Source organism: Siniperca chuatsi, linkage group LG21 (genome assembly GCF_020085105.1).
Source record: "Siniperca chuatsi isolate FFG_IHB_CAS linkage group LG21, ASM2008510v1, whole genome shotgun sequence".
Classification (NCBI taxonomy): Eukaryota; Metazoa; Chordata; class Actinopteri; order Centrarchiformes; family Sinipercidae; genus Siniperca; species Siniperca chuatsi.
In genome coordinates, this window is record NC_058062.1 from 7,121,213 (window position 1) to 7,144,334 (window position 23,122).

Sequence of the window (23,122 nt, forward strand, 5' to 3'; positions counted from 1 at the left end):
CCTCTTCCTCCCTCCCTTCCCTCCTCTCTCCCTCACTCCATCCTTGTTTCTGTCTCTGGGTGATGAGTCAGGGAGCAGCAAGGGGTCCAAGATATTTGCATCAGTACCTCGCCTCATTTCCTTTCCTAATGGAAGACATGGGAGCATGGCAGCAGACAGAAATGGGGGCTGTGGGACACGGGGGGGAATAGGTGGGTGGGTGGAGGGGTTAATAGAGCAAGAGAGACAGATAGAGAAAGAGAGAAGCTATAAAAAGAAAGGCTGAATGATGAAGTGTGTTCAAGTAGGCTGGTGGGCACTGGAGAACACATTAGCATTAAAATAGCAAACAACCAGTAATGCAAATGATGTGCGTTTCCACGAGTGAGTCATTTTGCAGCCTAAGTGTGTTGATTAAAACCGAGGTAACACTGTGATTCATTGTTGCTTGCGCTATGTGACTAGATCAACCAGACAACCCCTTTTCCACCTCCTCCTCCTCTTTGAGATGCTAGAGAGCTCAATGATTCATCCACTCTGCTAGTACTGCAATGTTGGTACTTCTACATGTGTACTTATGTGTGCAAGCATGAGTGTGGTAGTGTTTTTGCGCCTTTTAGTGGTGGGCAGTCAAGCACCACACACTGGTTCACTCCAGTAGAGAGGCCCACAAATCCTCCCCATGACAATACTACGCTTGCTTGCCAATATAAGCACCTCTACCTATCTAAGTCATTAGGCAGGCAGCCACCGATGCATTACCAATTATTTGATGGTGCATAACAAGCAGCTAGACCCTCACAGAAAAATACGCACCAAAAACAACAACGCAATACAAGCACAGTCTGAGACAAACAGCTGCAGTATAGGTCTTTAAGCAGTCTAAATTTGGAATTGTCGCCACACTCATCTAATGGGAGGGCTATAACAAAACAGCAAAAGCAGATGCAATAGGTCCCAATCCCTGCCTGCCCACTCTCACTGCTGTGGGACTCTATCACCCAGCTGCAGGAGGTGATTTGGACCTGGGAGCATCCCTGTTTGCCATCCATCTGGTACTGCAGTGCTGGGAATGGATTCAGTATATGTGTGCTTCTGTTTGCAGCAGTGGACGATTGCATGCCAGGCCCCTGGGCTGGCACCACTCTGTGCAGAAACTAATGCTAGCATTATTGCTCTCCAGGGGAAATGGGGTTTGTGTCCCAGTACAGCTGTACAGGCTACAGACTATGTGTGTGTGTGTGGGGGGACCATGGAAGTTTTCACTGAGGGTAAGGCCTATGGTGACAGTTAGAGGAAGGAAGGGAGGAACTGTACACACTAGGAAACAAACATCTCTCGCAGGCTTCTGCTTTCTCACTGATTTACAACAAACACAAGCACCTTCTTTCCAATAGCCAAGCACTGCAGCAGCCTTGGACTGAAAACTGCAGTCCTGCATAGTGACATGCATCAGACCACATTGACCCCATAGACCCCTGTTCCTCCTAAAAGAGTACTCCAGCAATTTAGTATTGTACTTCTATAAAGTTGGGGTAATCACAAGAGACATATTTTAATGGTCGAAACAGAGCCAGGCAAGGCTGGGATGTTCCTGACTTGTAAGCCTTGGGAAACCCCCTACGCCCACACCTTCCCGACATCAGCATTGGGGGGACTGCAAAAATGTCTGGAACTTTTTGAAACCAACAATCCAACATTCACAACCACTACACACCATGATTGGCCAGGTGTGCAGAGGTGAGAACGTGGGCAGGGTTTCAACTTATCTCTCAAGCTCTCTTTTTTCTAATCGCCTTCGAGTGTGATTGATTGGAGCTTTGAATGCCTTCTGACATGGTCAGCCGACACATTGTACAAATTCTTTTAAACATAACCTGGCCCTTAGACCCTGTTTACCTGTTAAATGCCCACAACTTTCAAGCTCCATACCCCCAGTTTATAACAGGCTTTCTATTAAAATGCCATTAACTCCTAGCTGAGATAACCGTGGTGACATAGTTATTTTCTCTTGGCTTGACAAAGCTCCTCCAGATCCCACAGAACTGTTTTACAGGCTGAGTAGTACTCCCAGTGACTAGTAAACAGAGCTTGAAGTGTAAAAACAGTGGAGTTCCACTTTATTACTCTATATCACAAATGATTCCCCTGAGTGATCTGTCCATCATCAGGTGAGAACCAAAAAACTGTCAATGTTTGAGGTTGCACTCTAACTCCCTTAAAAGCCGATAACAGTGATTGTGGTTGCAGTGCCACACTTGTTCCTGGTTAAAAAGATCATCTCCTCTGCCTTCTTTAATTGGAATTGACATTTAAATTAAGTAGTTAATGTGTGCCAAGGACAGAGTATGCCATGTTAACAATTAAAATGCTGCTTAATGGGGCATGCTAGAGCTATTTTAAGTGCATGATGTGGGAGAAAGAATAGGGCATACTCTATTAGTCAGAAACCAGAGCGTTTCCCTCAAGTGGGCCAAGGTCAGAGCCACTCCTTTGTTTCTAGGCTAGCTGCTCATCATTCAGGCACTTCAAATGCTGACTAAAGTCATTAACATAAACACCAACCTGGGAGAAGGCTTTTAGCATAACAAAAAGTGGCCATCGAGGATATTCTGTCATTTATGTAACACCTCTCTTGGCATGTAAAAAAGCAAGGGCTAGCAGGCTTACATGGGAGCTGAGAAGTGCCCTCAGGGCCCATTACTCCTCTCTTTGAAAGATAGGCTTCCTCTCACTTCTCGCTCACTCTCTCTCTGGTATAAAGCGTTGTATGTCCACACTGTTACAAAGACTGGACTCACTGGTACCGAGAAAGTTGGATCAAGTTGGAGCTTTTGGGCTTGGGAAATCACAGAGCAGACAAGAAAAACAGGCAAGAAAGCAGGAGGTGTAGTACCTGCAAAAATCTGACGCAACTCTAGGGCTAGGTGTCTCAAAGGCATATGTGTGGACAGGAGAGAAATGGGATGGAGCAGTGAGAGCGCTGTGCCAGAGGAAGGTGGAGGAGGAAGTTAAATACAGAGCTCCAATGTGTGTCCTGCCCACCAAACCTGTCCTTCTGCCTTCATCCCTCTGAAGGCTCTAGTGTGCCCCTGTGTCCCGGGCCAGAGGGGGAACAGGGCTGCTCTCTGTGTTTTCCGTACCTTGTGAGGGGTCAGTCTCCCTGCAGGCAGCTTTCACTGTGTGCTTTTGGGGTTAGATGAGAGCCCAGGCCCGAGGTGGCCTGTGTTCATGTGCCACGAAAAAGTTTACAGTGAAGGAGGAGTACCTTGATATAGGCTGTGAAGTGGGCAGGCTGTCGAGATCCAGCATAGGCAATGACTGAGCACAGTGTTAAGAATATTGCACAAATTCTTTGCACTTGCTACATGTTTCCATCCTGCTGTCAAGAGGATTTTAAGCAAACTTATGAAATTCTGTGAAAAATAGCCCTCCTGTAAGCTCAAATGGCTACACTTCTAAAATGCAGGGAGAAGAAAAATGAAAAGCGTCTGCGAAGAATTGATTGGCATCAGATAAGTTGATATGTTCTTTAATGGTACTGACATTTTTCTTTCTGGCAATATATTGTAAGGTTAGGGTTAATAGTCAGATTGTCACATTCAAGGCATTGGCTTCAATCCAAATGTATTTCTAAAAAGTTGCCAAAATAAAATGTGAATTACTGTGTGTTTACATCAGCTGGGGTTATGAAAATGTACTCAATAGGATAAACTAGTACTAGTAACTCTGCTACAGCATTGCATTTTAATGCTGCTTCCCACCTCAGATGGCATTTACTTTATTTTATTTAAGTTAAGGAAATATCTCCTCTGTCCATGCACACACCATGTTTTTCTGATGCTATAAAGAGGGGGGACTGACATGCAACACAGGTTGCAGCTGGATTCATATTGTTTGCTGTTACTGATGCAAACTTTCAATATTACCAAAAGAAAAACAACAACAAAATACACCAAAAACCACATGAACGAACACCAGCAAAGTTTGAGATTTGGGGAAATACGCTTATTCCCTTTCTTTTAGAGAATTAGATGAGAACATCAATACCACTCTCATATCTATCCGTTAAATATAAAGCTACCTTTGGCAGCTGATTAGCTTAGCTTAGCACAAAGACTGGAAACAGGGGAAACTAAAGCTAGCCTGGCTCTGTCCAAAGGTAATAAAAACTGCTGCTCTAAAGCTCACTAATTAACACGATACATCTTGTTTGTTTAATCCATTCAAAAACTAAAGTGTAAAAACAACATGTAGCATTTTATTTTTATGTGGGGTTATGTGACAGACTATCCTTGACTGGGAGCCATTGCCAGGCAACCAGCGGAGATTCCAGGAAGGAAGAGCCTGGCTAGCTGTTTCTCCCCGTTACCAGTCTTTATGTTAAGCTAAGCTAACCGGCTGCTAGCTGTTTTTTTAATGGACAGATATGAGGGTGGTATTGGTTTTCTCATCTAACTCTCCACCAGAATGCATTTCCCAAAATGTCAAACTAATCCTTTAAATCCTGTGGAGTGTGCAGTTAATGCACTTGTTATTGAGCCTGAAAAGTATTGGAATATATGAATAAATAATATTACATTTTTTTTATAATTAACATTTCATATTTTTAACATAATATTTATTACATTTACATTTGACAATTTTGTATATTTTCTTCTGTTGTCAGTTTGCATTTATTTGTGTGAGGTTTTATGGAGTTGTCAAACCTGTGAGTAATGAGTCCTGATTACGTGTCATGGTGTTCACTCAAATAACCCTGAGGAAGGTTTAAATAAAACACTGTAATTTACCAATGTCGCATAGGAAATCTATGTATGCGAGATTGACATGGACATTTTTACTGGATTCTATTTTAATTCCTTACATCAATGTGTGCTACATGGATGAAAACCCAGAAATATTCATGCATGTGTATTTACTGTACATAGCACGAGCACAAGAGGTGATCAGCAATCCTCAGGTTCTCTTGTTCAGATGTTCCTCTGTGTTTTCTCACTAAGTTTCCCATCAAAAAACATTAGCAGAGCCCAGAGCGAGTGTGTTCTCTTTCACTACAGTGATCTAGGTATTGATTTCCTACAGACTTTTGTGGTTCAATTTGGCTTTGAAGAAGAAGACGACTGCCCTGTTTTGATTCTTGCCTTGTTTCTTAGAACAGAGTCACTGAGGCGTTACTGGGCTGCAGATCCTGTACCACCCTGTTCATACCACTGGGAGAATTAGGAGACAATAAGCTCCCTTCAGGTTCCTCTGAACTTTTTTCGGTATTCTGTATGTCAGTCTGTCAACTGTAACAACTAAAAAGAAGAAAAAAACTTTTACTATGAGTAAAAAGTACATAAGTCTTAGTCTGTAGGTGAAAATAATGTTTGTATAAAGATATTACACAGATGTTACATAAAGCAAAACATAATTCAGACAAAATTTAATTAACATTTGCTAAGAGGGTTCGAGTGAAACATCTTCAATAAAGTAACAATACAATGAAATGTATGAGAAATTTCTGTTTAAAGCCACTCTGGTTCAAGGTTGTCCATTATTGTAAAGAAATGCATCCTTTTAAATAGAGTGGCTGTATTAAGCTTTGTCCAACAGTGCAGCAGACAGTTATTAGTGTAAAGCAGAGGTGGGCTACATGAAAGCATTTTCTAATACAATATTGTTGTTTCAGGGAGCCTTTTAAAGTGAATATCTGCACTTTTCTCTCTATCCTCTCTCTCTCTCATCAAGGTTTGGCTGAAATATTGGTTATGTGTGGCTCTTCTAGAGAGCAGGTGCATTTATTCCTCCACTCTCTTTATCTTTTACTGTGCCCCCTCTCTGACAGCAGTATCGTTACAATTGTTAACCCAACCCCAGCAGCCCCTCTTTTGTCAGCAAAAATGCTCCCAGGAGTGGAGCACTAAAAGATGCCCCTTCTTCTCTTCACTGAGAGCAAAAAAAAAAAAAAAAAAAATGGTTCAATTACAGGGTCTGTCAGGCCAGTACAAGTTTGTGATGGCCTGAACTGAGCTGCGGAGATAAAGTCAAGCCGTTAACTTGTGTAGTACAAGTGGAGCTCTTTGTGAATTCAGCTTTTGCTACCTCATTCACTGAGTATAGCTTTGTTTAAAACTGAGACTGGCAAATAAAAAGAGTTAAGTTAAAATTTGTGAAAAATGTGCAATGAATTACTGGTAGAAGCAGTCTTATTCAACTTTGCCAGTCAACTCAGGATATGCCGGATGTACTGTAGACCACTGACTCACCAAACACGTAAGAGACACAGTGAATCAATGCAGTTAACAGAAGTGATTTAGTGGATCAGTGAGTCGATATGCGCGTCAGCCGTGTGAGTTAAGAGTTGATGTCTTGGCTGCTGCTGCTGCAAGGCTAAGAGGGATTTTAAACTGGAAGAAGTGGAGTTAATGTGGGATCTTGAAGAGTAGAGAGCTGGCCTTGCTTTCTTCACCCATTCTCAGCCCACCACAGACACAGATGATAAGAGGCCCCAAGCAGAGTGCAATGGCACATCACCCACACACACTTGTGCAACACGGAAATAAAAAACACTCAGCTATAAATAAAAATAAATAATAATAAAACTTTATTTATAGAGCACTTATTGAAACAAAGTACAAAGTGCTTCACAACAAGATAAATAAAATACCACAGTGAATGACAAGATATAAAGAAATAAAGTACATAAAATACACAAAAGCAATAAAATAAACAGCCAGTTCAGGTAAAATCAGTATATGCTTTTCGATAAAAATGTGTTTTGAGAAGAGACAACCTAATTTCTTTGGGCAGGTTGTTCCAGAGCCTCGGGGCCCTGATGGCAAAAGCTCTGTCCCCTTAGTTTTCATCCTGGACTCAGGAATAGACAGAAGATCCCTGCCAGATGATCTCAAAGTATGTGAAAGCATGTACAACAGTTTCTGCATCAGTAAGATTTAAAATAGATCGGATTTTTGCAATGTTTCTGGAGGTGATAAAAACATGATTGGACAAGCTTAGTGATATGTTGCTCAAAACATAAATTGCTATCAAACAGGACACCAAGATTTCTTGCAACAGGCTTGATATGTTGTGACAAGTTACCAGTAGATGGCAGTATTTGTTTAATGATGTGTTGGGGCTCAATAACAAGGATTTCAGTTTTATTTGAGTTGAGCTGAAGAAAATTTATCGACATCCAGTTTTTTGGGTATCCAGTCAGAAATGCAGTTCTGCAGAGAACTCAGCGTACTAAGGTCAGTGGGCTTGACAGGGAGGTACAACTGTGTGTCATCTGCATAACAATGAAAAGAAATCCCATGTCTGCGGATGACGTTAGTTATTAATGGTGACAAAGAATTTCCTATTGGACAGATAAGATGAGAACCAGTCTAGTGCAGTGCCAGATATGCCCAACCAGTGCCTCAGTCCATCTAAAAGCATGCCATGATCAATTGTGTCAAAGGCAGCACTTAAGTCCAACAACACAAGAATTGAGCACATGCCTGTGTCTGCATTCATTAAAAAGGTCATTGGTGACTTTGATAAGGGCCGTCTCAGTGCTATGGTGCTGACGAAAGCCAGATTGGAACTTTTCAAAGGTATTATTGTTTTCCACAGCAAGAAGCTGCTTAGATATTAGAATATTTGAAATAAAAGGCAGTTTGAAGATTGGATGATAGTTAACCAGGAGGGTGGGATCAAGCCCAGGTTTTTTTTAGGACTGGCTGGACACAAGCAGTTTTAAAGTAATCTGGGACGCAGCCAGTAGACAGCAAGCTGTTAAAAATAATTTGTAAAAAGGGCGCAATACAATCCATAACTTCCAATAAAAGCCTAGTTGGGATTTTGTCCAGAGGGCTGGAGGATATTCTCATAAGAGACATGATGTCTGCAAGTTCAGGCAGAGTAACAGCAGAATCCCTAAGCGGGTGATCCACATCTAAAAAGGCAGGATTGGGGGTGATACCAGATCTTATTAACTCCACCTTACCAGCAAAGTGCAAAAGAAACTTTTCACAATCAGCATCACAATCCGCAAAGGCACAAGAAGAGGCAGGGTTAACTAACAGAAACAAGGGCAGAAACAAGTGCAGAGAAATGGCATATTCTTGCATTCTTCACCATTATAAAAGGAGTAATAACTCTTTCATGGCCACAAAGTGGACCTGGAGACCTGATTTCTTCCATCTGCATTCTACTCTTCTACATTTCCTTTTACAGCTTTGAATACTGTCATTTAACCATGGTTGTTTTCTAGTCTTTGAGTTTGGTCTATTTTTCAGAGGAGCTATGAGATCTAAGGTTGAAGAACACAGGTAGTTAAAAGAATCAACCAAATCGTTGGTGTTGGAGGAATCGGGAAACACATTCCCAGGAGAATTGAATAGTGTACAGAATTTTGAGGCACTTTGCTCATTAAGGATGCGTGTGTACTTAGAGCAGAATAAGACAGTACTAGCAGCTTGTAACCCTGTTAAAAACAATGCATAGGTGATCGGATACAAACATGTTCCTGATTTCCACAGATGGAGTTTTCAGGCCCAGACTAAAGACTAGGTCTAAGATGTGGCCACAGGAATGAGTTTGGCCAGACACATGTTGTTACAAGTTAAAATAGTTAGTGATATTTAAAAAAAAAATCAGCAGGAAGGGCATTAGAGGAGTCATCAACGTGAATACTAAAATCACCACAAAGAACAACTCCATCATAATTTAAAACAAGACTGGATAAAAACTCAGGGAGTTCCAACAAGAAAGAGCCAGCTGGTTTAGGTGGGCGATAAATTATAGCAAATATGACCAGGAGGGGGCCACCAAGTTTAAACATGAGCACTTCAAAAGGAGGAAAAATCTTTGCAAGCTATGAGGTTACACTTTAAATGGTTCCTATAGACAGTAACAAGGTCGCCACTTCGACCACAAACCCTAGGGCGGCTAAAGCAGTCATAATCAGGAGAGCACAATTCAGCCAGCTGACTGTGATCACCAGGAAGTAACCAGGATTCTGTTAAAAACATAAAAATCTAAAATCAGTAGAAGAGGTAAAATAATTTAAAATAAATGTTTTGTTAGAGAGGGATCTTACATTGAGAAGAGCCATCTTAAAAAGTTCGTGCTGGGTCAGACCTGAAGTCGAGACTGGAGGTAGGGTTCTCGCCCCGATCTTTATTAAATTATTATTTAATAAATATAACAGAGAGGAGGAAGATATCGCACGAAAAAAGTACACACACAGATGACACAAACTGAAAACTGTGAAAGCATACTGAGACTGTGGAAAGAATAAACAAGCTCAGTTTACTAGAGCTGCTTAGCCCACAGAAGGTAAGAGGGTGATAATCTGGCTTTTAATCAAAAGGCCAGGAAACCACTGATAGGTTTGCTAAGCCCCCGTTCATTGTGAGGAGATGGCAGACCTGTATGAAAAAGGTAGCTGAATGATATCAGCAATACTGCGTCAGCCGCTACATCAATAGTCGCATCACAGGCGCATCTTCAGCATCACCAACGCTTTCAGGCTATCTGGGGCGACCTGAGCCACACCCATCAATATTCAGCCTCCTCTCCTCACAGCCTGCGTGGTTCAATAAGATACACAGTAAAACAAGAGTGTGTGCCTCAGATCCAGCCCTCCAGATGGTGGAGATTTCTGTGATCAGCATGGATTAGATGTCTTTCCAGCCTGATCAATGAGAGATAGAGGTGGAGGTTGGTGGGGTGGAGGAAGCTTTGGTACCACCTCCTGCTGGCTGTAATGACTCTGATAGCTGATATCTGGAGCTGTGGGAGACAGGAGAGGAGCTGTTTGCTGTGCAGGAGATAAAACAGATGCCGTTCCCAAAGGACGGGCACATTGAATGTAAGCCACAGACAAGACAGTCCACAGAAACATAGAAGCACTGTCTTTCATTCTCACACACCGCCAGTGTATGGAGTTAGATTAGTGGGAGCACTATGTAAAAAATGAAGTTGTCATGCTCGAGTTAAAAAGATTATAAGATTACAGAAATTCATTTTCTGTAGGTACAACTGTTGCAGAAACAGAGTTTTAGGCAACATCCTCTCCTGAGCTCACTCAAGTGTGACTGTTGAGATAATCACACATTCGCTTTACTGACACAGGTATGAAGCACTTCTGCAAAACAACAAGCTCTTCTAACTTGTTAATTATGTAGATTTAGGGCAAATACTTGAGAATGGGAGCTGTTAACATTTCGCACTTAGAGAAAAAAAAGATTTTGGGCTCTTTTCTTTCAACAATATTTCATAAATAATACACACTGGTACTAAAATTGTTACTGTCATGGAACAAGACTCACAGGTAGACAAGTTTACCGCAAGCCCCTGATAGCTGAATGTAAAATAGATGACACATAGCTGATCCAAATATCTGCGGGGTGCCAGTCGTACCTGATGGCTGCTAGTGTTGCATATTAATCATTTGTTACTACTTCACATTTAGTTTACAGCATTGACAGCAAAATGTCTTTGGCCTGCTGTCTTTTCAGTTCTTGGTATTTTCTCCGAAACCATCTTCACTGCTTAAATATTTATGCTACAGTAGGCCACAGTCTTTATTTCTATTCCAAGCTTTATTTATACACTTCCAGTGAGATCAAAGCCCTATTTCAGAGGGTAGAAATGGACAAGATAGTAGGAGCATATTAAGATTTTGACAAGAACCCTTGGAAGCAGTAACCTCATTGATAGTTTTTATCATAATTGACTTGTAGAGAAAATTACTTAACTACTGTAGCTCTTCACTGTAGCAAAAATACTAGATGATGTGTAGGCCAAAGCAAAAATAAGGGCAAATTGTGATAAAATGCACAATATCATTCAAAAGCTTTTAGAGTGCAGGGTGATCCTGAAATTTAGCCTCAGAATAATCCCTGGTAGCTAAATATCTTTTACTTAAACTAATGCATTTCATTCATTCAGATTTAGCAAACAAACAAAAAATAGCCTGTGATGAGTGAATTTTTCACTGTAGCTGGGATTTCACATTAAAAGGCTCTGAGAAGTGTCCTTAAACTATCTTTCAAAACCAACCACATTAATTGCCTAAATGAATATTGCTATGATAATCCTGGCAGTGGAAAGCCTGGAAAGTGATGAGGACAAGAGCTCAACACACACCATCAAGACTGAGAAACTAGTCTTCTCAGTGATAAATAATCTTGACAGAGAAAGCAAATGAGTAACACTTTCCCTTCTGTCAGTATTGATGACTATTATGCCCTTGAGCAAGGCAATTAACCTACGACAGCTCCGGCTCCACTGAAAGACTGGTTGTGCTGGGCAGCTAACCAGGTGTGAGTGTGTGCAACTGAATGAATTAGTGTATGTGAAGCAGGGCGTTGCTGAAAAAAAAAAAAAAAAAAAAAAAACATGCACCAAACCATACCTACATAAACAAATGTAAAAAAGTCAATACCAGATACTACACACACATAAACACAGAGTACTGCACACAATATCTGCAAATTCATGAAAGCAATCTATAACAGCACGTTTCTGATCAAATGATTTTAGCCACCTCCCTTCCTGCTCAGTGCAGTTGGACCCAAACAAGTGGTCTATTTAGAGTTTGTTGTTGTTGTGCAGCGTGGTTGAGGGTTTACCTGCCCGAACACACTGAGCCAGTGTTTAATCCCAGAGCACCGTCATTCACCAGCAGCTCAGCAGCATAAACGCTCCACTGTGTGTGTACATATGAATGCGCTCTAACACTGCTGCCACTGTCAGTGTGAGTCATTACACATATGTGAGTGAGAGTGTGTATGTATCTATAGCTCGTGGCAGTGAGGCAGACTTCTGGTGCTTTCTGTTAATGAGGTTGAGGATTTCATAACAACGAATCAAAATGAGATCAAATGAAGCTCAACACAGACAGTGATTGTGCCAATGTAGCGGAGCAGCCCTTTGCTTCTACTGGAGGTGAAAAGCTGACTCTCCTCCAAACTGCCATTCCCTTTTCACCTCTGCTCTAACTTCTTGCTGCCAGATCATCTCCTGTTTGAGCACAGGGCTTAGAGGGGAGGTTGAGGTGAAAAAGGCGTCATGAGAGTACGGGAGGGGGGATTACACAGAGAGGGAGGGAGTGAAACCTAAACCCGGCCTCCCCAGGGTCAGCAGTGTCACTTCTTTAGCTTCCCACTGAGGAGCAGGCAGCCTCTGCTGAGTCTGTCCCTGGGCCGTGTACCTCCGGTCAGGCATGCCAGTCTGCCATTCAGGGAGCTGGGGGCTTGCAACGGGAAAAGGGCAGCCTGCGTGCTCTGAGGCAGGCTCTGTGCAGCTGTCAGAATCCCTGACCCCCAACTCGTCCACCCCCACCCTGTCTCTGACACCTCCAGCCTCACACAGGGCACCGACCCAGGCCAGCAGAGGGGCTCAGGGGTAGAAGGGCACCTAGAAGGGCACCACCATTGCCCCTTCAGGGAGACAGCATGGCTAGAAGTGCCAGTGTTCATGTCTTTTTATAGAGATTTTTCATTTTACCTGTCATGCAAAGCTCTGCAGAGCTTGATGCTTGCAGTGTCACTCCTCACCCAACCCCTGGAGTGTGGCAAGGGAATTTATAATTTATCAAGCTTGCTTGTTAAAGTAATTTCTGAGACAGCATCTGAATAAATACGAAATGTGGGATTTTTCCAGCACTTTTCATTTGTCCTGAGCATCTCCCAAAGGACATGTTTAACAAAATAAAATGCTGCATGGATAACTAAGTAGTGGCTTTAAAAAATTTGCTGTTGATGAAGTATGCACAAACTTTTAAGAAATCATTGTGAACCTGTGTTTCAGAAAGCACATCCCACAAACAAATGTTAAATGCATGATAGCCTGAATGTTTTTGTTTAATTTAAACAACATTAACAACCATCAGCTACAACAGCTTTTAATAGGACAGTGCTGCTCTGCCTGGCCATGACAGGACAGTCATGCCCTCCAGTGCCAAGCTTCCCCCAGCTAATTGGGAATTAACTGTGTGTTTGTACTGGCAATGGGAAAAGCGATAAGCTAGTACGTCACAGTTTTAGCACAAAACTTTTCATAGAATCCAACTGAAGGTCACTGTGCTACTCGGATCGTTTTCAGCATAGGATGAAATCAAGGGTAGCAGTCACACAGAGATGAGAGAGAGAACAAGAGAGGTCAACAAATCCAAAAGTGTATAAATTCATTCTTGGGCCTTTTTTGGGCTCCAGCTGTGTGTGTTGCTCAGTGTGAGCGGGCTGGTCACCTTGGCTCAGCAGTTGATCATACCATAGATAACAGCAGTAAGGAGGAGGATCAAAAGAAGGTCAAAGCAAAGTAGCGAGAGGCCACTTGAACAGCATATGAGCAAAATCGCAGAGAAAATTATAAGGTGAGAAAGCAGCAATATAAGAGCAAGTGGCTGACAGAAACAAAAATGCAAAAAAATGGAATGAAGAAAAAAGGATTCCACAAACATACATAGCATAATGTGTTACATTATAATACATACATATACATTTTGTGTGCATAAATGATGTTATGTGTGTGAGCCACGGGCCAGCCTGGTGCCCGGCAACCAGCGGGAGACAAGGACAAGGTCAAGAAAAAGAGATGTCAGGACACAAAGAGGGTGTCTTCACCCTGCATTGTGGTCATTATGAGGATGTCACTGTAAACCACTGAGGCTTACGTCTATGAAGACTCTTACACTCGGCCTGTCGGAAACAGTTTGCACTTACCTCCATCCCCATATGTGGGCTGGGATGTGGATGCTTCTCTTTCTAAGTTCCAAAATGATGCTCTCTCGCTTTGTTTGTATCTCACCTCTTTCTTTCTCCATTCTTTTCTCTTCACTCTCCACTTTTTCATACACAATTCTGTGAGTTGTCTCTACTAACCTGACTAAGTAAAGGATGGAGTTAATGTTTACATTTCCCCCTTCATGTGAGGTGCATTCAAACACCATCATCTCCCCAAAGTAACACTAACAATCTCATAACTATCTCCAAAAAAGAACTAATCCTTCCAATTCCCCAAATGGACAGAATGCGGAGTGCAGCCCCAGAGTGATCCTTTTCACAAATAATATATATACACTTTCTATCAAATGACAGTGTGAGATGAATAAGTGTCTTCAGCATTGAGCACGACAAGGAGCATTAAGCCACTTTAATACATTTTGCCACTGGTTTCCTAAAGTGGAAGTTAACACGAGTATCCAACTCTAACAACACATAGTGACATACAGGCTGCTTGTCTCTTGCCACTCTGTATCAGTGCTGCCAACAAGAAGCAATTAACTAAGCAATACTCCAAAACACACACACACACACACACACACACACACACACCACCTACATCTCCTCAGAGTGTAAAGGCATGCAAAACTCGTGGCGTGGCTTGGGCTAACAGTTCCATATGTTTTCTGTACAGCAAGGAAAATAAAAAATAAAATGTATTTCCTTTTATTTTGAAAAACTTTAACCTTAAAAATCAACACATGAAAGACGTCAAAAGACTGCAAGTCCAAATAATCCAGTTGAATTAACTTGAAGTTATTACAACTTATATATTTACATTAAGTTAATGATAAAAGATTAGCTGATTCCACTAAATTCCTGAAAGATATTGTATAGTGTGTGCATGTAGTCATCTCAAACAAACAAGTGAAGACATAATAATCCATTTCACCTACTCTCCATTATATCATCATCAGTGCCAACACTTCATTCTCTCACACATGAACTGAATTCTTAAGGGAACTGAAATGGTTCCTTAGTCAAACAGTCAACTCAAACTCACTGATATTATACATAATATATACAATATTATTGAGAAACAAAATTTTACAGAAAAAATAAAATTAGTATGTACAGCAGAGTAAATGCATAATGAAACTATTCAACCGCTCCTGCCAGGATTAGATCACCCACAGTTTGAATTTCTAGGTGGCTTTGAGGTAGGAGACAGACACAACAGTTAGCTGGTCCATTTCTCTAGTAAAAAAAAAAAAAAAAGCAGGGAGACACTTTTGTAAAGTATTTGTTACCCCCCGTGGTGGCAAAACACATGCAAGGTTGCCCTTTTTTAAACAGTAAATCCAATTAGTGACTGCAAACATTACAACTGTGCGGCTGGTTCCTATTCATGTTCTTGCTAGTGATGAATGCAAAGGAAAAATACCTGACAGCTACACTAAGAGTTTCACCTTGTGAAGAATCTGCAGTCTGCTGAAGTTTGTGAGCCAGTTAAGCTTGTTCTGTGTGTTTTACACCTAAAATTAGGGCACTTAAACATCGACATATGCTCAGTGACAAAAGGAAATATGTACAGTGTGTCAGTATCAGTAACCTTTTGCATATGTAAGGTAACATTACAGTGAGACTCAAGCACTTCATCCTCTCTAGGAGAATGTCAAAATGCTGTTTTCATCTGAACTACTACTCTGCTGTGTTCCTGAGAAACCATGATACTTCCAAACAGAGGATCTAAATGAAAAGGGAAGTTATTCCATCTTTGCCTTCTCATTTGTTTTCACCATAACGATGTAGCTGGCATAACCTAACTAGTTTGGTTTTAGGTAACAGCCAACAACTGACACAATGCCAATATTTTGCAAGTGGAATGTGCTTTTTTAAATTATGTTACGCATGTCCACACAGACTATAAATACTGTACTGTATTCCTGAAACCAAAAGTCCTGTACCAAATGGCTGATGACGAACATGTGTACCATTAAACACCATCTCCTCTTGCTCTACCTCCTCCAATCCAGGTAAAAACTGTCAAGAGCCAAACTCCCTCTAGCAAAAGATTAAAAAAAAACAATAAAACACACGACTGTGAGAAACATATTGCACACTTTATCATAACAGCAAGACAGATTGCAGCATTTATCAGTGAGAGCCATTCAGCAGGAGAAGCCAGTTTTAAAAGCTGCTGTCCATAAATCACGTCTGTACAGAGCAGCCGCACTATGTCAATTTCCCTAAATCAACCCTGTGATATTTCACTTGATTTATCAGACCTCTTACTTGTTACAACAACTACTGAGCACCGAGATTGCAGCAAAAGACGTGTTCAGTAGAAAATCCAATATAATTATAAAGTGACAGTTTCATACTCTCCACTATGATCCTGCTCACTTTAGGAAGACTGACTGATTCCAACATCTGAACACCAACATACACTTCTTTCTCTGAACAGCTGTGATTACAAATTTTACTTGTTTTACTATTTATCAGAGCAATGAAGGCACTAATGAAATAGACATGTCAAACTCCAAGAATTCCTCCCTGAGCAGAAGGCTGTTAAATCTGTCATTATTGGTCCCACTAGACCATATCTGATTCAGCGTGTGTAGAATTAATGTTCATCATGAAAACACATCCTTCATGTCACAGGATCTTGCATGCAAAGTCAAATTTTTGCCCACTTCAAAAAGGCAATGAATCCAGAATGTGCAACCGTATGAATGTATGTAGCTTTATGCCCATCAGCAGGACATGAAGATGTAAAAAGACACAGTGTTATGTAAACATTTTACAAAAGGTTATCAATGCAAAGCTATAAACTATACTGAATGTCTTAATAGTATTCAGGAGATAATATCACCTTTCCTGTTATTAAAGGTGACAGAAACACTACAAGGGAAGTTATTGACATTTTTCAGTGGAAAATACTATTAAGTAAATTCATAAATCAGGATGGGGGCATAATGTTGGCTACAGAAGAGGATGGAGTACATGAGTGAAGCAAATGTTGCCAATATCGACCAGCAGCTGACTGTGAACATGAGTAACTTCAATAGTTGTTTTAGGATATCCAACCTCAGTTTTGTTTATAATACAAACGAGGTCCCAAAAGAAAAATCCCTAAATCCATGTCACACTGATATCATAAAAGCTTTATGGTAATCTTCTACTGACAAATATGTTGATATATAGGTTTGATTTTAATGTACTTTTTCATCATTTTTTAAATATTAGTTTCGTAACATCTTTCTTCATCACTCATAAAACAGTTTAAAGTATTTTTTCCTACGGGACGACAAGTATGGTGAAAAGGAGATTAGACGCCTGGTGCTGCTGATGCGCAATTACGCATAACTTCTAAAATTCAGTTGTTATCGAGACCATACGCTTAGTTAATCCACCAATCATGCGAAAGCGATGCGCGAAATAAAACTTTACAACATCACGTTTAATTTACTCCAGTCAGAAGCCAGCTGTAAAAAGCAAAAACTGTACACCTGAAACTATCGCATCAAAATCAATTAAAGCCAAATCAAAACTTTTGCAGAGACATCACTCTTCCTCACGCGTGACAACAATACAACAAGATATGAAAGCGCTTTGACTTACCGGTCCCGCTCCGTTTCCGACTTTCCCGTGCTCGTCCGTGCCCAGCAACAGTGGAAACAGATTGGTACAGACTGGCTGCCAACGCAAAAAGCAGAGCTGTCCAGAGCAGCGGTTTTATCAAGACACAGTTATGCAAACGGAGGCCGGAAGTGTCTTTTAACAATAAAGGCGTAAATGTGTTAGCTTTAGGCAACAGACCAGAGGGTCTAAGCCTATAGTTACAAGTAATCTATTTTACGAAAATTTTCAACATAGCTCTACATCTATTTCTTATATGCATGGGGCTATTTTATTTTCATTTTCTAATTTACTTTGTAACCCAAGAGCCATAAATCAAATAGTTTTATTTTGAAATATATGGCCAGATGTCTTTGCTCTTTTTATGAGTGTTGCTTGACTGGTGTAACTCCATCAGGGTATTAACACATCACAGATCTAAATTGTTCTTTGCACTTGTGACTGTAATTGACAATGACAAAATTGATATTATAACCTTATCTACATTAAAATAATATTCAACTTGACTTCAAAATGTTTCATTTTGTTTCACAGGTCTCTCTCTCTACCCAAACATCCTTTTATGGTGATTTATATATTTTATATGTCATACCACTCACTTTAATATAATATGGCTTCACTAATATTTGCCACCTCAAATAAGAGACTCAACATACTGAGCCATGGGTATTTAGTGAATGTTCATTAATTTCCATATAAAAATACAAATCAATCCACTGATTAATTGCATTTCTTGATGGACATTCATGCAGCTGCACCTCACAGACTGTTAATAATTACTGGCAGCATAACATTTCACCCCATACTATGGTGGCATGTCGATCCTGTGAATACTATTGGTAAGATGAAAAGTGACAGACAGTGTATGATCTACTCAATCAGGTGTTTATGCTTGAAGATTTGAACAGTTTCCCAGACTCCAAAATAGTTACTGCAGGAACAATAAACACAGTGCCAGTCTTGTTCTTGTCATCCAAGAAAAACATTGTTTATGCTGAGTTTGTTGATGATGTGATTTAAATACTCGCCAGTTTTAGGGCCTTTTATAGTTCATTTGTTCCATCAAATTCCTTTTTCCTATTGGCTTGCATACTGATTTTAATCTGACATAATTAACAGAAAGGCCATTTGCCCTGATTATAGTGTGCAGGGCCCCTTTACAGTAGCGAGACTAATGATGGAAATGCAAAGAACAGGTTGTCACCAGTGAGGTGATGGATACTCTTAGCTCTCCTATTTATGAGCACTAGATATGTCCTTCTTCATGCAAATGTGCTGGCACTCAAACAAGCAGTGATCATAAAAATAACCCACAGTCAAGAACATGGTGACCACAGTGAATGAAACACAACACCATCGTCTCTCCAAACTAACGCCATCCATTAGCACTTCTAAATAAGATGCCTTAAAAGTCTTCACTCCATTAATGTAGATTTTTATCGTTTGTATGGTGGTGTTCAGCCATTGAAGAATGAAACGTGCTAGAAGCATGGCTCCTGTCTCTCATCTTACTCTTTATTTAGTTTCCCAAGCTCCAGCACGAGTCCTCTTTGCCTACATACAGAGCCCCTGCTAATGGCTAAAGGGCAGGATGTAAGCCAGATTCAGAGCCTCAAGAGGTATCTGACTGGTCACTGTCCAAACCCTGCACCCCATCAAACCAGCATGCACCTGCCTCATAAGGTTCCAGACCACACTGCTGGTGCAACCTGCCCTTTCAGTGCTGACAGTGCTGATTATAGACTGCCTATAGTGGTAAATAAAGAGGTGGGTGTACTGTGACCTTTGTCCAGTGGTCTTCGTAAGGCAACAACCTCTAATTTAAAGAGACGTCCTAAAAAGAGAAGCATTAAATTATGTCAGTTTTCCCTTAAAGAAAAAGTTTGACATTTTGGGATAATACGTTTATTCGCTTTCTTGCCAAGAGTTAGATGAGAACTATGAAGCTACAGCATAGCTAGCAGTCAGCTAACTTTGCTTAGCACAAAGACTGGAAACAGGGGAAATAGCTATCCAGGCTCTGTCCAAAGACAACAAAATCAGCCTACACCAGCACCTCTAAAGCTCATTAATTAACATATTTTGTTTGTTTAATTTGTACATTAACCGAAGTGTGACTATTTCTTGGCTGGGACCAGTAACTTCCTGGAGTGTCTGCTGATTGCCGGGCAACTGCTCCTGGCCAAGAAATAGTCCAGCACGTTACCCACCCAGCAAATTGTTGCTTTTACACGTTTGTTTTTGTACAGATTAAACAAACCAGATATAGCTGTTAGTGAGCTTTAGTCATGCTGAGGACTGAGCCAAGCTAGCTGTTTCCAGTCTTTGTGCTAAGCTAAGTTAACCTATTGCTGGCTGTAGCTTCATATTCACTATATAGACATGCGTGAAGTGGTATCAATCTTCCCATCTAACTCTCGGCAAACAAAGTGAATAACTATTGCTCTAAAGTCCTATATTTCTAACTTAAATTATGTATATTATAAAGTCCTGTCATTCATTTTTATGTCAGAATAAAAAAGGTAAATAACTTTCTTCTGTAAACCAAAAAAGGGTAAGCTTATTTCTTCTTATTCAATGCCTTTGGTCTTGACTTGTGCTTGTGGCTTCTGCATCAAACGAATCTTCTTTCTCCTCCTGGTGGATAAATCGCCACTAGGTCTGTAGAACTGTACAGTAAAATCCATAAATCTTGACAGGCCTCTATAGCCTCTCAAACTCCCACTCCCACTGTTCTTAACAACCTGTCCATGCGTCAACCTGGTTTCCACAGCAACGAAAGTAGCAAGCTGTGTCCATCCAAAATTAACTTTAAAACCCATCTTTACATGCAACCTTTGATGGACCAGAGGGTGGATGAAGGAATGATGGCACTTCAGCGTGAGAGCAGCCCAAGTGGCATGTATGAAGAAGAAAAATGGAATATGGCAACGTTAGGTTAAAAAAGGGGCTGAAAAGAGAGGCATGAAAACTCCATTCTATTTAGATTTGACGTTTCCTTTTCAGTCACATTCATGTTCCCCATCCATATCATCGGTCTCTCCCCAGCACAGTATGTAGCTCTAAAAAAGGCTGTAAATGTAAGTGTGGTTATATAAAACACCTATAAAATGTGTAGATGTACACTGCATCGTCTGTAAAAGAGGATGTTTTTGTTGTCTTTTGGTATAAAAGGAATATAAGCGACCTCCAGTTGCAGAGCTCATTTTATTAGTACATGCATCTTAAAGCTAAAGTCCACTCTGGGATCAGTTCACGTTGTGTTATGTGCTTTGCTTTCACAGTGTCTAAGGGTGGATTTTTACTCTTCATAATGAAATGTTCTTGCTTTCACAGACTGGCAACTCTACAGGAGCATTTATTTTACACATACAAACCTGTATCTTCTGATTGAAAGCATTTCTCAGTAGTAACATTCATGGTTTTGTATAAAGTGCCACTTCAATGTGGCGGTTGTATACCTGGCTGCTGCATTATAATGACAACGAGCTCCCTGGAAAATAAGTCACGGATTTAATGTATAAAAGAAATGGGAGGCCACTTAAAATCCCATAACCCACTGCAACATGAGTTATGGTTTACTTGTGCTCTTTCTCCAGAGTAGGGGCACGCTGCTGCCCTGTTCATGGTCATTTGCCCTTGGCGTTGATTTTAATTAGAAGGGTCCAGTGGGATTACCAAAGAGCTAATTATGTTGGCTGGCCATTGAGGAACTAATGGCAAAAAAGGCTGGTACAAATGAGAGGGCAGAACACTGAGTGAAAAAAGGCAAAAACACATCAAAACAAACAACTTTCAGCGGAGAAGACACAGCGTTACTGTTTCCTCAGACATTTAATGACTTCCTGGAAGAGAAATTGCTTGACAATCTGCACCACAGACACTGTCAGTCAGACTTCAGGTGTCCATCTAGGTTCAATCAATTTTCAGATGCCTGCAGTAGGACAGATTCATATGTGACTGACAGTTACCAAATCACTGCTAAAAGATAGAGAGGGATATGGGGAGGGGGAAGCTGTTGCTTTGATATGAGAGAAGTGCAGCATAATAAAAATTGAAAAATCTACATATTGTTAGTTATAATGATAGAAGATATATAAGGCCAATGTTGGCATTTTATTAAATATCAAATATTGACCAGTCGGAGCAAATTTTCACATTTTATTTATTTGATGTTCACAGTTAAATCTTCAATTGATGTTTTTATAAAATAAGACTTAATTTCAAGGTTATATTTTAGCCAACATTTTCCCTATTAAATAGATTTTGTGGGTAAAACACCTAAAGAAAAGCCTGCCCTAGTGACACATGATGGACAACATGCCACCCAATATGAATAATTAGAGGACAATGTATCAGTTATTGGTGGTTAGTGGTGGTTTCAATACAAAAAGCTCTTAATCTCAAGGTATTTTCATAAAGAAAAAAGATTTACAGTAACTTTCAATATTTTTGAAATATCACATGATGAATTTGCGATAAGCACCGTTCTCAAATTCCTCGATGTTTTGGAATGAGCGCAGTTGTCACTAAGTCACTTGATTTAATGTTTGAAGACTTCAGAATGTGCACTGATTGGATTAGTATGCTCACTACAAAACATCACACAAGGGTCCCATTGTGATTGAAATGACTGGAAGTATTTTTTTCAGTATACGTTTCTTGTTTAGGTTTTTTTCACCTGGAATGTGACAAATCAGGTATATTAATATTATGGTATTAAATGTCAAACTCAAGGTACTGCGGTCGAGTCTTTTGCCTATAACCTGAGTAACTGCAGCCATATGCTAACAGCACCCCTAGCCTAACTGTCTTGTGTGATTTATAACTTAGCAATTAACCTCCCAGTGCTGCTGTTGACTTTCATGGCATTTTCCCCAGTGAGGGAGACACAGCACCAGCAGAGGAACAAAGCCTCCCAAGTCTAACACCACTACACACTATCAGATTCTTATTCCACAGGGAGGAAGCAAAAGCTATACATATTAATAAGTAGAAATGCCTATTCCCACACCTTTTACACAGAGGGGTCTGCTGCTGAGTTGAACCACTGTCAGCTTACCAGAAAGCTCACTCTCTGACATGTATAGCTTATGTGAAATATTTCTATGCACAACCTCTAAAAATAGTTTATTGTACAAAGTCTGCAGAAAACAAGTTTAAATGTAGCTCTCATCTTCTGACAATGACCATGCATGACAAAAGCACCTCACTTTGTAGAGACTGAGGCTTTTTTTTAACTCTTGAACCTACATTATAGATGATTACCTACCGGGTCTCAACAGGATTAATCGTCAAAGTGACATGCAGGAGCCATTTTCACACCTCTTCTCTGTTGCTTTCTGTAGCACTGAGGGGAAAAGAAATTTAAAAGGTTTAGCCTTCCCTGTGGAACAATATATTATCAAATGCTTGTCTTTTCGCTCCATCTCCATCTATAATAAGATACCTGCATATTGATTTCAACAAGATGATACATGTTTATTTATTTCAATAAGACTGTTGGCCTCAACAGAAGTGAGTGAATCACCAAATGATCGTCATGTAAAAATATTATATATCTCTGTATAGCCTTGGGAGGATACTGAATGAGAGGCATGCAGCAATGGTAATAAATAAAATTAATAACTTGACTCAAGCAATAGTGGATGTATTGATATCTCATTCTCACCCATATCAGCACATCTTGGCCTATTCAAAAGTAATGAAACAGTCATGGCTCATGAACATCAAGCCTCAATTAATTACATGACAGAGACAGAGGGACAGATTCATAGGAAAGAAAATGCATAGACAAG

At 40.4% G+C, this 23,122-nt stretch overlaps 1 protein-coding gene across 4 annotated transcripts in view; it reads right to left on the reverse strand.

Annotated features, from left to right (window-relative positions):
* Positions 1-23,122, reverse strand: part of znf385c (zinc finger protein 385C) — a 138,675-nt gene that overhangs the window by 105,184 nt on the left and 10,369 nt on the right. Inside the window, exon 2 of one of the 4 annotated variants that reach the window (XM_044182556.1) lies at positions 22,597-22,674. The exons of 2 other annotated variants lie outside the window; for them this stretch is intronic. The gene's annotated coding sequence lies outside the window, so the exon portion shown is untranslated. Of the gene's footprint in view, positions 1-17,306; positions 17,419-22,596; positions 22,675-23,122 lie in introns of those variants that run through there. One more of the 4 variants, XM_044182555.1, reaches the window with a different exon arrangement.